The sequence below is a fragment of the Oncorhynchus clarkii genome, chromosome 13 (assembly GCF_045791955.1).
Source record: "Oncorhynchus clarkii lewisi isolate Uvic-CL-2024 chromosome 13, UVic_Ocla_1.0, whole genome shotgun sequence".
Classification (NCBI taxonomy): Eukaryota; Metazoa; Chordata; class Actinopteri; order Salmoniformes; family Salmonidae; genus Oncorhynchus; species Oncorhynchus clarkii.
This window is the reverse complement of record NC_092159.1, coordinates 53,511,087-53,527,193: the sequence shown is the minus strand read 5'-3', so window position 1 is coordinate 53,527,193 and position 16,107 is coordinate 53,511,087. Positions and strand designations below refer to the sequence as shown.

At 42.6% G+C, this 16,107-nt stretch overlaps 1 pseudogene and 1 gene segment (V, D, J or C); both read right to left on the bottom strand.

Moving 5' to 3' along the window:
* LOC139365083 (Ig mu chain C region membrane-bound form-like) overlaps positions 1-16,107 on the bottom strand; it is a 202,522-nt gene that overhangs the window by 147,765 nt on the left and 38,650 nt on the right.
* LOC139424158 (Ig gamma-2A chain C region-like) overlaps positions 3,380-16,107 on the bottom strand; it is a 39,631-nt pseudogene continuing 26,903 nt past the window's right edge.

Sequence of the window (16,107 nt, the reverse complement as noted above, 5' to 3'; positions counted from 1 at the left end):
AAATCATCACTGATTTAAGCTTTAGCTTAAGGACTTTCATCTGTTATTTAAAAGCATGGTAAATTAGCATTTATTGTTTAAAGAAAATATGAAAGAGATTGTGTGTTGTTCAATGACAGACACGTTTTTGTTTCAAATCCAGCACTTGATGGTTTCATATCAGAAAGACAAATAATCATGCTTTTTTTGCTATGTATCCACCTGACTCTCATAGAAATAAGTAGTACTGCTAGTTAACACAGTCAAATTAAACATATAACTCCCTATTTTAATAAATAACTGTGGAAGAAATAAGAAACCCCCACACTGCTCTTGCTACAGTAGTATCACTACTCTTTATTAAGCGATACATATCGACCTCATGGCCTTCTTTGGAGCTTTTGTGAATGTTTTTAATTTTAACCCTTGTGTGGACATTGTTCTACCCACATCTGCTCAATGGATCGAATGGGGTTGGATTCGAGGGAAAATATACATGTGTTACCAAAAATAACAATGTGCATTTCATAAGTATTCTAACAGTGTACACAAAACAGTTCTTTGCCATATTTTCTATCTGTTGATCCAGACCTGGACCAGAAGTAGCTCCTTGCGAGCAGATTAATTTTGACAATTCCCACATTACCTTCATGTAGTTGCTGCAAAACCTGATGTTGGCATTTCTGGGGTATCATGACTCTCATTCGCCACATCAAACATCCTTGGTACGTTGTAATTTTGTTTCTCTGCTGTAAATACGGAGTCAGCTTCTTTCTGCCAGTAGCTGGCCATCCTGACATGGTGTAAGTGTACACTTTTGACAAGGTCACATCTTTCCTTGTCTCCCATTTGATAACTGTGCTTGTGACCGGTAGTGCCTCGAGCTGAGCGGTATGGAACATGTCCACTGCATCCACCCTCCTTTGTCTTTCTCTTGTACACGGCAGTCTGGATAATCCATCTGCATTTGTGTGGAGGGACGACGGCTTAAACTCAATGTCATACATTTGACTGGCGAGGAACAAGGCGTATCGCTGTAACCTGGCTGATGTCATTGCCTTAATGCCTTTTATTTGCACTGAAAATGGAAAGCAACGGCTGGTGATCTGTAACCAGTGTGAAACGCTTGCCATATAGGGATGTTATACATTTCTTGATGCCCCACACTAGCGCCAGTGCTTCTTTGTCAGTTTTGTGAGTAGTTCTTCTCTGCATCATTCAATGTTCGTGACGCAAATGCAACTGGCCTCTCTGACCCGTCTTTCTGTGTGTGTGAAAGGACGGCCTAAGCCATAAGGGGACGCATCACAAGCCAACTTCACTGACAGTTCAGGGTCGTAATGCATCAGGACCTGTTCAGATGTGATGAGCCATTTTGCCTCAAGAAAAGCATTTTCACAATGTTCTGTCCACTGCCATGTCCTATTCTTTTCCAGGAGCTGATTGAGAGGCTGGAGTACTGCTGAAAGGTTTGGTAGGAATCTTCTGTAGTAATTGATAAGTCCCGTGAACGATCTCACTTCTGTGATATTTTGTGGTCGTGGTGCCTGTACCACTGCATCGATTTTGTCCTGTGTTTTGTGCAATCCATTGCGGTCGATTTCATGTCCACAGAAGACAATCTTGTCTTTGAAGAACTCACACTTCTTTAAGTTTGAAGGAGTATGGACTACAGGCAGTCTTTTCAGGACCTCTTCCAGGTTAGCCAGGTGCTCTTTGTCGGTACGTCCTGTTATGATAATGTCATCCAGGATACACTGGGTTCCTGGGATTGCTTGCAAAATCTGGTCAATAGTTCGTTGCCAAATGGCTGGGGCTGATGCAATGCCAAATTCCAGGCGGTTATACCTGTATAGACCTTTGTGTGTGTTTATTGTCAGGTACTGTTTGGAGCTCTCTCCAACCGGCAGCTGCAGTTAAGCCTGTTTCAGATTGATTTTACTGAAGTGTTTTCCACCAGCTAGATTTCATACAGATGTTGCAGGGGGTATTGGTCCACATGCAACATTGAAGTCACAGTTACCTTGAAGTCCTCACACATTCTAACAGACCCGTCTTTCTTTTCAATAGGAACTATGGGTGTGGCCCATTTGCTTCTGTCCGCTTTCGTCACAATCCATGTATCCTGCAAGCGATCGATTTCCGCTTCCACCTTTGGTCTCAGGGAGTACGGAACAGATCTGGCTTTGCAGAATTTTGGGGTTGCGTCATCTCTCAGTACAAGTTTTGCGGTGAAGCCTTTTACTGTTCCCATCTGATCACTGAAAACTGTGTTGTATTTCCACAAGTGTTCCAGTGTTTGGTCTGTGCCTTTCTCTTTGGACTGGAACGTGTGGAGCATTTTCAAGTCACACCAGTTCAGCTTTATTTTTGAAAGCCATTCCCTACCAAATAATGGGGGGCCAGTTCCAGGCAGCACATACAGCTGTAACTGCTGTGTTTGCTCCCCATAACTCACTCTGACCTGCAATGCCCCCATTGGAATCAATCTCTCTCATGAGTATGTCTTCAGCAATACATTTGTGTTGGAAATTATTAACAGTCATGGAAATTATAGACATTGCAGATCCTGTGTCCAGCTCCATTTTGAGGGGTTTGCCTTCGATTTCTAGTGTCACCCATATTATGCTACTGCTGGGAGAAGTCACTGTGTTAAACTCCATTGTACCATTTAATCGTTCATCTGAATCACTGCCACTGTTCTCTGCTAGTGCATTCACAGATCCTTTCATTTTCTCAGGTTTCCTGTTGTGACTGAATTTTGCTTTGCATGCTCTTTGAATGTGCCCCCTTCTATTGCATTTCTGCCAAATTTCGTCTTTGAAACGGCAGTCCTCTGCTCTGTAACCACCTCTGTCACACCTTTTGCATTGTTCGGCCACATGGGGGGCGCTGTCAGGTGCGTGAACTTGTGCAGGGAAGTTTGTGTAAGGTCAGTATTTATTTTCCTTTGCAACTCAATTGCATCTTTAGTCACGATTTACATAGCCACAGCAATTTCAACAGCCTTTGCAAAAGTGAGATCTGATTCTGTGAGCAAACGTTTTTGAATGTGTTCATGTTTCAGTCCACAAACCAATCTATCCCCTAATGTGTCATTTAGGTTCTCTCCAAACTGACAATGTTCAGACAGTTTCTTCAATTCTGCTACACATGTATTAACACACTCCCCCTCATTCTGATCTCTCTTGTGGAAACGAAAATGTCACGCGATAATGAGTGGCTTAGGTGATAGATGATTTTGAAATATCTCCACAATCTCTGTGAATGTTTTATTGGATAGCTTCAGAGGGGCAGTCAGATCTCTTAACAAACTGTATGTTTTTGGGCCAGTTAAACTCAACAACGCCGGTACTCTCTTGTTATCAGCAATGTTGTTTGAAATGAAGTACTGTTCCAGTCATTCAATGTAGTTTTCTTGCGTGTCATCAAACACATCTATTTTCCCGATGCTAGCCATTCTTTTTACCTCCGGCTCCACGGGTATTTGATCTGCCGCCTCGTTCTCGTCAGCTCTCCCCTCGTCGTCACTGCTTGCTATCTGTTGTGCTACAGGATCAAAGTCTTCCTCTCTTCCTACGAGCTGCATCTGCATTCGTGATGCACACTGCAGGTAATCATCCTCTTTGCCATTGTAGTGTCTTAGCTCTTATTACCTATTTATATAATAATTAAGACTCAGAATACAAGGAAAGGAACAGGAGCTTCACATTTAATAAAATGTGTTAGTACCAGAACAACAAAGAGCAACACTGCGCATGACTAAGGGTTCGCCATTCTTAAAGGAGACATCAGTAATTAACAGAACATAACAACTCCAATGACAATGAAACCAGAAATAAGATCAGATTCGAGTTCCACGTTAATGAAAGGAATTTTCATGCAACCCATCTCCACGCCTTGTACTAACACACTGTAACCAGTGTCAGACAAAGGCAAACCCCCTTCCAAAAGGAAGGATTCGGCAGTGTCTCACAGTATCTCCACCGGCTGCTTAAGGAAGTAACTCTGGGTCTTCCATTCCTGTGGCGGTCCTCATGAGATCCAGTTTCATCATAGCACTGATGGTTTTTGCGACTGCACTTGACGAAACTTTCAAAGTTCTTGAAAAGTTCCGTATTGACTGACCTTCATGTCTTAAAGTAATGATGGACCGTCATTTGTCTTCTCTCTACTTTGTTCTCGCCATAATATTGACTTGGTCTTTTACCAAATAGGGCTGTCTTCTGTATCCCCCCCCCCCCCACCCCCCACCTTGTCACAACACAACTGGTGGCACCTTAATTTGGGAGGACGGGCTCGTGGTAATGGCTGGTGTGGAATTAGTGGAATGGTATCAAATACACCAAACACATGGTTTGTATGTGTTTGATGCCATTCCATTTGTTCCGTTACAGACAATTATTATGAGCAATCCTCCCCTCAGCAGCCTCCACTGGTATGTTGTAATTATTATATCATAGGATGTTTGATATTTGTATTTAGATTCAGAGTCAGATCGCCCCCTCCTGGAAGATACTTCTAACTTTAACAGTACACGGGAGGAGTGAGTTTTACTACAGGTCTGCTGCTGGTTTGTATCACTGTGGAGGCGAGCACAATAATACACAGCTGTGTCTTCAGTCTGCAGACTCTGTCCTTTTAAAACAATGTGTTGCTGGAAGTGTCTCTGGTTATGCTGAACTTGTTTTTAAGGGAATCTTTATAAGCTGTGCCTCCACCACTACTAATATATCCAATCCACTCCAGTGTTTTCCCTACAGGTTGTCGCATCTAAGCTGTCCAAGTGTTAGTAACAAAATAACAGAACTTACAGGTCTCTGTATGTATCAGTTATTATTGTAAAAACAAATGTACGGCGGTGCTTGTGAACATTTAGCATTTAAAAAATTCATCAACAAGATATGAGGTTGTTTGTGCTGAATGGGGAAGTGGTTTTTGTGCGGCTTCTCACTTAATTTAACCACTGTGACTCTCTAGCACAGTAATACACTGCTGTGTCCTCACTCTTCAGAATGTTCATCTGTAGGTACAGCTTACTTCTGGAGTCATCTCTGGAGATGGTAAATCTACCCTGGACTGACTGGGAATAATATGTAGCAGTACTATAACTAGAAGCAATCCACTCCAGTCCTTTCCCAGGAGCCTGTCTGATCCAAGCCATGTAGTAGCTACTGAATGTGAACCCAGATGCTGTACAGGTCAGTTGGTGGGATTCTCCAGGCTTTTTAACTACTGGTCCAGACTCAGTCAATATCTGACTATGAACACCTTTTGAAAGAAATTACAGATGTTGTTAAAACAGAATCTAAAACTGAATTAGTCAATTTATTCCCCATAAATCATTTAAAAAAGAGACTTACAGGAAGCAGCTACCAACAGCAGCAGCAGAGATGCAGGGAACATGGTTTGTGTTGAAGCTGAACTGGTGAGCTGCTCTTCTCTACTCTCCAGGACTCAGAGGGACGTACTAGGACTCTCAGATACAGAGAGGTTTTTAAATAAGAAGGAGGTAGAGGGAGTAAAAGGAAGAGGGGCTATTTGAAATTTGCATAAGGAGAGGATATATTTTTTATTTCATTTGTTTATTTATTTAACCTTTATTTAACAAGGCAAGTCAGTTAAGAAACAATTCTTATTTACAATGACGGCCTACCAAATGGCAAAGGCCTCCTGCGGGGACAGGGGCTGGGATTTAAAAAATTAAAAAATTAATGCAACATGAATATAGGACAAAACACACATCACAACAAGAGAGACAACACAACACTACATAAAGAGAGACCTAAGACAACAACATAGCAAGGCAGCAACACATAACACAACACACACAGCATGGTGGCAACATAACATGACAACAACATGGTAGCAACATAACATGGTAGCAGCACAAAAACATGGTTCAAACATTATTGGGCAAAGTCAACAGTACAAAGGTCAAGAAGGTAGAGACAACAATACATCACACAAAGCAGCTACAACTGTCAGTCAGAGTGTCCATGATTGAGTCTTTGAATGAAGAGATTGAGATAAAACTGTCCAGTTTGAGTGTTTGTTGCAACTGGTTCCAGTAGCTAGCTGCAGAGAACTGAAAAGAAGAGCGACCCAGGGATATGTGTGCTTTGGGGACCTTTAACAGATATACGGTCCCACAGTTGATAGTGCATGTCAGAGCAAACACCAAGCCATGAGGTCGAAGGAATTGTCCGTAGAGGATTGTGTCAAGGCACAGATCTGGGGAAGGGTACCAACAAATGTCTGCATCATTGAAGGTCCCCAAGAACACAGTGGCCATTCTTAAATGTAAGAAGTTTGGAACTACCAAGATTCTTCATAGAGCTGGTCACCCGGCCAAACTGAGCAATTGGAGGAGAAGGGCCTTGGTCAGGAAGGTGACCAAGAACCCGATGGTCACTGATAGAGCTCTACAAACCTCTACAATGTTCTCCTGTTCTCCCATCTCTGTGGAGATGGGAGAACCTTCCAGAAGGACAACCATCTCTGCAGCACTCCATCAATCAGGCTTTTATGGTAGTGGGCAGACAAACGCCTCTCCTCAGTAAAAGAGACATGACAGCCCGCTTGGAGTTTGCCAAAAGGCACCTAAAGACTCTCAGACCATGATTCTCTGTAGTAATGAAACCAAGATTGAACTCTTTGGACTGAATGCCAAGCGTCACATCTGGAGGAAACCTGGCACCGAACCTAAGCACACAGCCAAGACAACGCAGGAGTGACTTTGGGATGAGTATCTGAATGTCCTTGAGTAGCCCAGCCAGAGCCCAGACTGAACCGGATCGAACATCACTGAAGAGACCTGAAAATAGTTGTTCAGCAACACTCCCCACCCAACCTAACAGAGCTTGAGAGGATCTGCAGTGAAAAATTTGAAAAACTCAAGCTTGTAGCATCAGACCCAAGAAGACTCGAGTCTGTAATCGCTGTCAAAGGTGCTTCAACAAATTACTGAGTAAAGGGTCTGAATAATTATATAAATGTTATATTTCCGGGTTTTTATTTTTAATAAATTAGCAGAAATGTCTTAACCTGGTTTTGCTTTGAAATTATGGGGTATTGTATGTAGATTGATGAGGGGGAAAAACAATGTAATCAAATTTAGAATAAGGCTGTAACCTAACAAAGTGTGGAAAAAGTCAAGGGGTCTGAATACTTTCCGAAGGCACTGTACATACTTACATTTTGGATCAGTAAAGAATGACTTCCAGTCGTGGCAGTGGTTACCTGTGTTGTCATGGCACCATCTTTTGGCTCGGGAAGATGAACGGCTGTGTCCTATAGCTTCTCATAATGTTAAAACATTTCAGACATTCTGTTGGGAAAATTATGATTAAATGACTGAACAAATCATTTTAAATGGAACTGTAACTAAGTAAAACTTATACTCTGTTTTATTATATCTGATTAACAATATGAGTTCATAAGAAGGGATTGTGAGACACGGACAAGGAGTAATTAAAGTTAATGAACACCATTCCAACTAGGAAGAAACTAATGGGTTGTGGACTGTGTAAACACATAAGGTCGTTAACCTATGGTTGAACCTACAGAACTGAGCTCTGGGTTTTTTAGATAAGACAGTGAGTGCATTCTTAGGTTTTCTGTTAATTAGAACTGTCAGCTCAGTGTTGATCGATAATGTTGAGGGGTCAAAAGTTACCTGGGAATGTGTTAGTAAGTTAGAATGAACTTTTCACCTCACTTTGTCCCGGTCGAGAGGAGGGGATTCTGTTAAAACAATGAAATGACGCCATGATTTGTACATAAACTGTTGCTCGTGGTGAAGTGGGAGCGCGCTCCGAGAATAAATTCTGTTACCTAATCATTGAAAAGACTGATCTCCGTCTATTTTATGCAAACAAGAATCTTACAAATTCTCATAAAATAGATTAAGGGTTTTCAATTAATGAAAACACATTGGCATCATTAAATTACAGTAACACATTCTCATTTGAGTATTTTATTGATAAAATATTTATTTTTCAATAAAATGAGTGGAACTGAGGAGTATTACATCTAATCTTCAGCTTCCATATTCTATATAGTATCCCAGAGGATGGGTTTTTACACAGCTATGGTGCTGGTATGTATCACTGTAAAGGTAGTCACAATAATACACAGCTGTGTCTTCAGTCTGCAGGTTTACCCTTTTAAAAACACGATATTACTGCTAGTCTACTGAGAGGCTGAACTTGTTCTTCATTGAGTCCTTGTATTGTGTGTCTCCAGATAATACATTTCCAATCCAATCCAGTGTTTCCCCTGCAGGCTGTCGGATCCAAGTTGTCCAAGTGTTAGTAACAGAATAAGAGACCTTACAGGAGACGGTTAGTGGTGACCTGGTTGGACAGTCAGAGAGGCTGGCTGAGTGAGTTCATAACTCTGTACACTTGTTGAAAGAAAATGAGGGGCTCTGGCGCCTCTGGGCTGAGGGGCTCTGGCGCCTCAGACTCCGGCAGCAGCGCCGGACAGGCGGGAGACTCCGGCAGCAGCGCCGGACAGGCGGGAGACTCCGGCAGCAGCGCCGGACAGGCGGGAGACTCCGGCAGCAGCACCGGACAGGCGGGAGACTCCGGCAGCAGCGCCGGACAGACAGGACCACCTGCAGGGAGGAGACAGAGAGACAGCCTGGTGCGTGGGGCTGCCACAGGAACCACCAGGGTGGGGAGACCTTCAGGAGGCTTGGTGTTAGGAGGAGGCACCTGAAGGACCGGGCTGTGGGGGAGCACTGGAGCTCTGGTGCGCAACCTTGGCACCACTTTCCCAGGCTGGACAACCACTCTAGCCCGGACCCTCCAGAGTGCAGGCACAGGTTGAACCGGACTTGTGAATCTAACAAGCCAATGTAAACTCAGATTTTTTTATATAAATATGAACTTTATCAAACAAACATGCATGTATTGTGTAACATGATGTAGTATGAGTGTCATCTGATGAAGACAATTCAAGGTCAGTGATTCATTTTATCTTTATTTCTGGTTTTTGTGAATGCTATATTTTGCAGGAAATGGCTGTGCTTATTGTGGTTTGGTGGAGACCTAACATAATCGTTTGTAGTGCTTTTCCCTGAAAAGCCTATTTGAAATCGGACACTTTGGTGGGATTAACAACGAGAAAATCTTTAAAATGATATAAGACACATCTATGTTTTAGGAATTGTAATTATCAGATTTCTGTGGTTTCAATTTGGCACCCTCTATCATCAAATCAAAATCAAATCAAATGTATTTATATAGCCCTTCGTACATCAGCTGATATCTCAAAGTGCTGTACAGAAACCCAGCCTAAAACCCCAAACAGCAAGCAATGCAGGTGTAGAAGCACGGTGGCTAGGAAAAACTCCCTAGAAAGGCCAAAACCTAGGAAGAAACCTAGAGAGGAACCAGGCTATGTGGGGTAGCCAGTCCTCTTCTGGCTGTGCCGGGTGGAGATTATAACAGAACATGGCCAAGATGTTCAAATGTTCATAAATGACCAGCATGGTCGAATAATAATAAGGCAGAACAGTTGAAACTGGAGCAGCAGCACGGCCAGGTGAACTGGGGACAGCAAGGGGTCATCATGTCAGGTAGTCCTGGGGCATGGTCCTAGGGCTCAGGTCCTCCGAGAGAGAGAAAGAAAGAGAGAAGGAGAGCATTAGAGAACGCACACTTAGATTCACACAGGACACCGAATTGGACAGGAGAAGTACTCCAGATATAACAAACTGACCCTAGCCCCCCGACACATAAACTACTGCAGCATAAAGACTGGAGGCTGAGACAGGAGGGGTCAGGAGACACCCCCGGACAGGGCCAAACAGGAAGGATATAACCCCACCCACTTTGCCAAAGCACAGCCCCAACACCACTAGAGGGATATCTTCAACCACCAACTTTCCATCCTGAGACAAGGCTGAGTATAGCCCACAAAGACCTCCGCCACGGCACAACCCAAGGGGGGGTGGGCACATCAGTGAATCAACCCACTCAGGTGACGCACCCCCTCCAGGGACGGCATGAGAGAGCCCCAGTAAGCCAGTGACTCAGCCCCTGTAATAGGGTTAGAGGCAGAGAATCCCAGTGGAAAGAGGGGAACCGGCCAGGCAGAGACAGCAAGGGCGGTTCGTTGCTCCAGACCCTTTCCGTTCACCCTCCCACTCCTGGGCCAGACTACACTCAATCATATGACCCACTGAAGAGATGAGTCTTCAGTAAAGACTTAAAGGTTGAGACCGAGTTTGCGTCTCTAACATGGGTAGGCAGACCGTTCCATAAAAATGGAGCTCTATAGGAGAAAGCCCTGCCTCCAGCTGTTTGCTTAGAAATTCTAGGGACAATTAGGAGGCCTGCGTCTTGTGACCGTAGCGTATGTGTAGTTATGTACGGCAGGACCAAATCAGAGAGATAGTTAGGAGCAAGCCCATGTAATGCTTTGTAGGTTAGCAGTAAAACCTTGAAATCAGCCCTTGCTTTGACAGGAAGCCAGTGTAGAGAGGCTAGCACTGGAGTAATATGATCAAATTTTTTGGTTCTAGTCAGGATTCTAGCAGCCGTATTTAGCACTAACTGAAGTTTATTTAGTGCTTTATCCGGGTAGCCGGAAAGTAGAGCATTGCAGTAGTCTAACCTAGAAGTGACAAAAGCATGGATACATTTTTCTGCATCATTTTTGGACAAAGTTTCTGATTTTTGCAATGTTACGTAGATGGAAAAAAGCTGTCCTTGAAATGGTCTTGATATGTTCTTCAAAAGAGAGATCAGGGTCCAGAGTAACGCCGAGGTCCTTCACAGTTTTATTTGAGACGACTGTACAACCATTAAGATTAATTGTCAGATTCAACAGAAGATCTCTTTGTTTCTTGGGACCTAGAACAAGCATCTCTGTTTTGTCCGAGTTTAAAAGTAGAAAGTTTGCAGCCATCCACTTCCTTATGTCTGAAACACATGCTTCTAGCAAGGGCAATTTTGGGGCTCCACCATGTTTCATTGAAATGTACAGCTGTGTGTCATCCGCATAGCAGTGAAAGTTAACATTATGTTTTCGAATAACATCCCCAAGAGGTAAAAATATATAGTGAAAACAATAGTGGTACTAAAACGGAACCTTGAGGAACACTGAAATTTACAGTTGATTTGTCAGAGGACAAACCATTCACAGAGACAAACTGATATCTTTCCGACAGATAAGATCTAAACCAGGCCAGAACTTGTCCGTGTAGACCAATTTGGGTTTCCAATCTCTCCAAAAGAATGTGGTGATCGATGGTATCAAAAGCAGCACTAAGGTCTAGGAGCACGAGGACAGATGCAGAGCCTCGGTCCGATGCCATTAAAATGTAATTTACCACCTTCACAAGTGCCGTCTCAGTGCTATGATGGGGTCTAAAACCAGACTGAAACATTTCGTATACATTGTTTGTCTTCAGGAAGGCAGTGAGTTGCCGCGCAACAGCCTTTTCAAAAAATGTTGAGAGGAATGGAAGATTCGATATAGGCCGATAGTTTTTTTTTATTTTCTGGGTCAAGGTTTGGCTTTTTCAAGAGAGGCTTTATTACTGCCACTTTTAGTGAGTTTGGTACACATCCGGTGGATAGAGAGCCGTTTATTATGTTCAACATAGGAGGGCCAAGCACAGGAAGCAGCTCTTTCAGTAGTTTAGTTGGAATAGGGTCCAGTATGCAGCTTGAAGGTTTAGAGGCCATGATTATTTTCATCATTGTGTCAAGAGATATAGTACTAAAACACTTGAGCGTCTCTCTTGATCCTAGGTCCTGGCAGAGTTGTGCAGACTCAGGACAACTGAGCTTTGAAGGAATACGCAGATTTATAGAGGAGTCCGTAATTTGCTTTCTAATAATCATAATCTTTTCCTCAAAGAAGTTCATGAATTTATCACTGCTAAAGTGAAAGTCATCCTCTCTTGGGGAATGCTGCTTTTTAGTTAGCTTTGCGACAGTATCAAAAAGGAATTTCGGATTGTTCTTATTTTCCTCAATTAAGTTAGAAAAATAGGATGCTCGAGCAGCAGTAAGGGCTCTTCGGTACTGCACAGTACTGTCTTTCCAAGCTAGTCGGAAGACTTCCAGTTTGGTGTGGCGCCATTTCCATTCCAATTTTCTGGAAGCTTGCTTCAGAGCTCGGGTATTTTCTGTGTACCAGGGAGCTAGTTTCTTATGAGAAATGTTTTTAGTTTTTAAAGGTGCAACTGCATCTAGGATATTGTGCAAGGTTAAATTGAGTTCCTCAGTTAGGTGGTTAACTGATTTTTGTCTTCTGGCGTCCTTGGGTAGACAGAGGGAATCTGGAAGGACATCAAGGAATCTTTGTGTTGTCTGTGAATTTATAGCACGACTTTTGATGTTCCTTGGTTGGGGTCTGAGCAGATTATTTGTTGCAATTGCATCACTGGTAGTTGTCATATCAATCCCGGTATCGGGATTGCAGCCGTAACAGGTTAAGAAATATTACAGCTTGATTACATTTTAGGGTATCTGAGAAATCAATAGAAACGTATTTTGTAATTTCTGTTGACTCCAACATGGCGGAGAAATATTGTTACGTCTTAGCGCCGTCTCAGATTATTGCATGGTATGCTCTTTTCGTAAAAGATGCTCGACTATGCATATAATTGACAGCTTTGGAAAGAAAACACTCTGACGTTTCCAAAACTGCAAAGATATTGTCTGTGAGTGCCACAGAACTAATGCTACAGGCGACACCAAGATGAAATTTCATACAGGAAGTGAGCCAGATTTTGAATGCGCTGTGTTCCAATGTCTCCTTATATGGCTGTGAATGCACCAGGAATGAGCCTACACTTTCTGTCGTTTCCCCAAGGTGTTTGCAGCATTGTGACGTATTTGTAGGCATATCATTGGAATATTGAGTTGGTGTCCGCTCGGTGTCCTCCGTCGAAACTATTGCGTAATCTCCAGGTGCGCGCATTTTTCCATTTTGAACAGAGGAGAAACCAAACTGCCACGAGTGATTTATCATCGAATAGATATGTGAAAAACACCTTGAGGATTGATTCTAAACAACGTTTGCCATGTTTCTGTCGATATTATGGAGTTAATTTGGAAAAAAGTTTGCCGTTGTAATGACTGAATTTTCGGGGTTTTTTCTTAGCCAAACGTGATGAACAAAACGGAGCGATTTCTCCTACACAAATAATCTTTTTGGAAAAACTGAACATTTGCTATCTAACTGAGAGTCTCCTCATTGGAAACATCCGAAGTTCTTCAAAGGTAAATTATTTTATTTGAATGCTTTTCTTGTTTTTGTGAAAATGTTGCCTGCTGAATGCTAGGCTTAATGCTATGCTAGCTATCAATACTCTTACACAAATGCTTGTGTAGCTATGGTTGAAAAGCATTTTTTGAAAATCTGAGATGACAGTGTTGTTAACAAAAGGCTAAGCTTGTGAGCCAATATATTTATTTCATTTCATTTGCGATTTCCATGAATAGTTAACGTTGCGTTATGCTAGGGGGCAGAATTTTCACTTTTGGATAAATTGCGTGCCCAATTTCAACTTCCTGCTACTCATGCTAAGAATATAAGATATGCATATTATTCATAGATTTGGATAGAAAACACCCTGAAGTTTCTAAAACTGTTTGAATCATGTCTGTGAGTATAACAGCACGTATGTAGCAGGCAAAACCCAGAGGACTAACTGTTTAGAATTGTTTTTATTTTCCCATCTCCCTTCCCTTTATTGTCTTTGCCATTGGATATTTAATAGGAACCTATTTTCAGTTCCTACCGCTTCCACACGATGTCGCCAGTGTTTGGAATATGGCTGAGGTTATTCCTTTGTCTTATCAGGAAGTAGGCCACCTCGGAACAGGGGACACTTTTGTGAGTTGCGCAAGACGTGAAGAGCAGAGCTTTTTTCTTTTCGTTCATGTATTGAATACAGATTGCCCCGTCTACAATTTGATCGATTATTTAAAAATACCTAACGTTGTATTACAAAAGTAGTTTGAAATATTTTGGCAAAGTTTATAGGCAACTTTTGAAATATTTTGTACTGACGTAGCGTTTTTCTAAACTGTTTTTTTACGGATCAAACACACTTTATAAATGGACATTTTCGATATATATTGACGGAATTAATCGTACAAAAGGACCAATTGTGATGTTTATGGGACCTATTGGAGTGCCAACAAAAGAAGCTCGTCAAAGGTAATGCATATTTTATATTTTATTTCAGCGTTTTGTGTAGCCCCTGCTAGCGTTAGCTCCTTCGTTAAGAAATATTATAGTTTGATTACATTTTAGGATATCTGAGGAGTCAATAGAAAAGTATTTTGACTTGTTTTAACAAAGTTTAGCGTTAGATTTTCAGATTCCTTTCTCTGAAAGTTGAACGAGTGGTTTACCAAATCGATGGTGCCAACTAAACTGACTTTTTGGGATATAAAGAAGGATTTCATCTAACAAAACGAAACAACACTATATGTTATAGCTGGGACCCTTTGGATGACAAATCAGGAAGATTTTCAAAAAGTAAGTTAATATTTAATCGCTATTTGTGAATTTATGAAACCTGTGGAAAAATATTTTGATGTGGGGCGCCGTCCTCACACAATCGCATGGCATGCTTTCACTGTAATGGCTACTGTAAATCGGACAGTGCAGTTAGATTAGCACAATTGTAATCTTTCAACCGATATAAAACACTTGTATGTACCTAAATGTTTAATTTCCATAATTTTTGTAATTATTTATTTGAATTGCGCACCCTCCAGTTTCACCGGACGTTGTCCCGCTAACAGGACGCCTAGCCCTTAACTTATTTTAAGCCTAGGTGTCCCGCATCCTGGGAAGTAGAATTGAGTATTCACCTTATACTGGCCATTGGAAGGGCATAGTCTCTCTCAAAAATACATTTCTGGTTGGTTTTTCTTTGGATTTTCTCCTACCATGTCTATTGTTTTATACTCTCCTACATCATTTTAACATTTCTACAAACTTCAAAGTGTTTTCTGTCGAATGGTACCAACTATATGCATATCCTGGCTTCAGGGCCTGAGTAACAGGCAGTTTACTTTGGGCACGTCATTCAGATAGGAATTGGAGAAAAAAGGAGCCTTGTAGACGGACATGCAACGGAACAAGAACAGCGTCTGGACATAAACACAACACAACAAACAATGCTACTACAGGGAGCAACACAGAGGAGCAGACATAAATGCAGGAGAAATGAACAAAGTAAGGGAGTCCAGGTGAGTCCAATGACCGCAGCTGCGATCAATTATGGTAATAGGTGCATATAATGACGGGTAGCCTGGCGCCCTCGAGCAGGGAGGGGATGCGGGAACAGGCGTGACAGTACCCCCGGATGGGCCGGCCGAGGCGTGACAGCTCGACGAGCCAGCTTAGACACCCCCGGTTCCATCGGAGGCGGAATCCAAGCCCGACGTCACCAACAAAACAAGAAAACTCATGGGCCGGCTGAGGCATAGGAGCCGAACGAGCCGGCTGAAGCATGACGTGGAATGGGATCCTGCCGAGTCAACCGGGACAAGGAAACCTCTCCAGTCAGCTAGGGCATGACAGCCCAACGAGCCAGCTTAGGCATCCCCAGTTCCATCGGTGGCAGCCCCCAGGTCCAACTTCACCAAAAAACAAAACCCTAAAATACTCCCTGATGCTTTTTGTGATGGGAGTAACATTCTGTAAGGCCCAACACATGAGATGAGAAGCAGGTACAGGGAGTGAACCAGTTAATACAGATGGACATGCAATGGAACAGGGACAGCATCTGGAGATAAACACGACACGTCAAAGAATGCTACTACAGGGAACAACACAGAGGAGCAGACTCCATAGACAAACAGTGGCAGTAGAAAGGCCTTAATGAAGAGCTCAGTGACTTTCAATGTGGCACTGTCATAAGATGCCTCCTTTCCAACAAGTCAGTTCCTCATATTTCTGCCCTGCTAGAGCTGCCCACTGTCAACTGTAAGTGCTGTTATTGTATTGTTAAGTGGAAACATCTAGGAGCAACAACGGCTCAGCCGTAAAGTGGTAGGCCACACAAGCTCAGAGAATGGTACCACCGATCGTCTTTCCTCGGTTAAAACATTCACTACCTAGTTATAAACTGCCTCTGGAAGC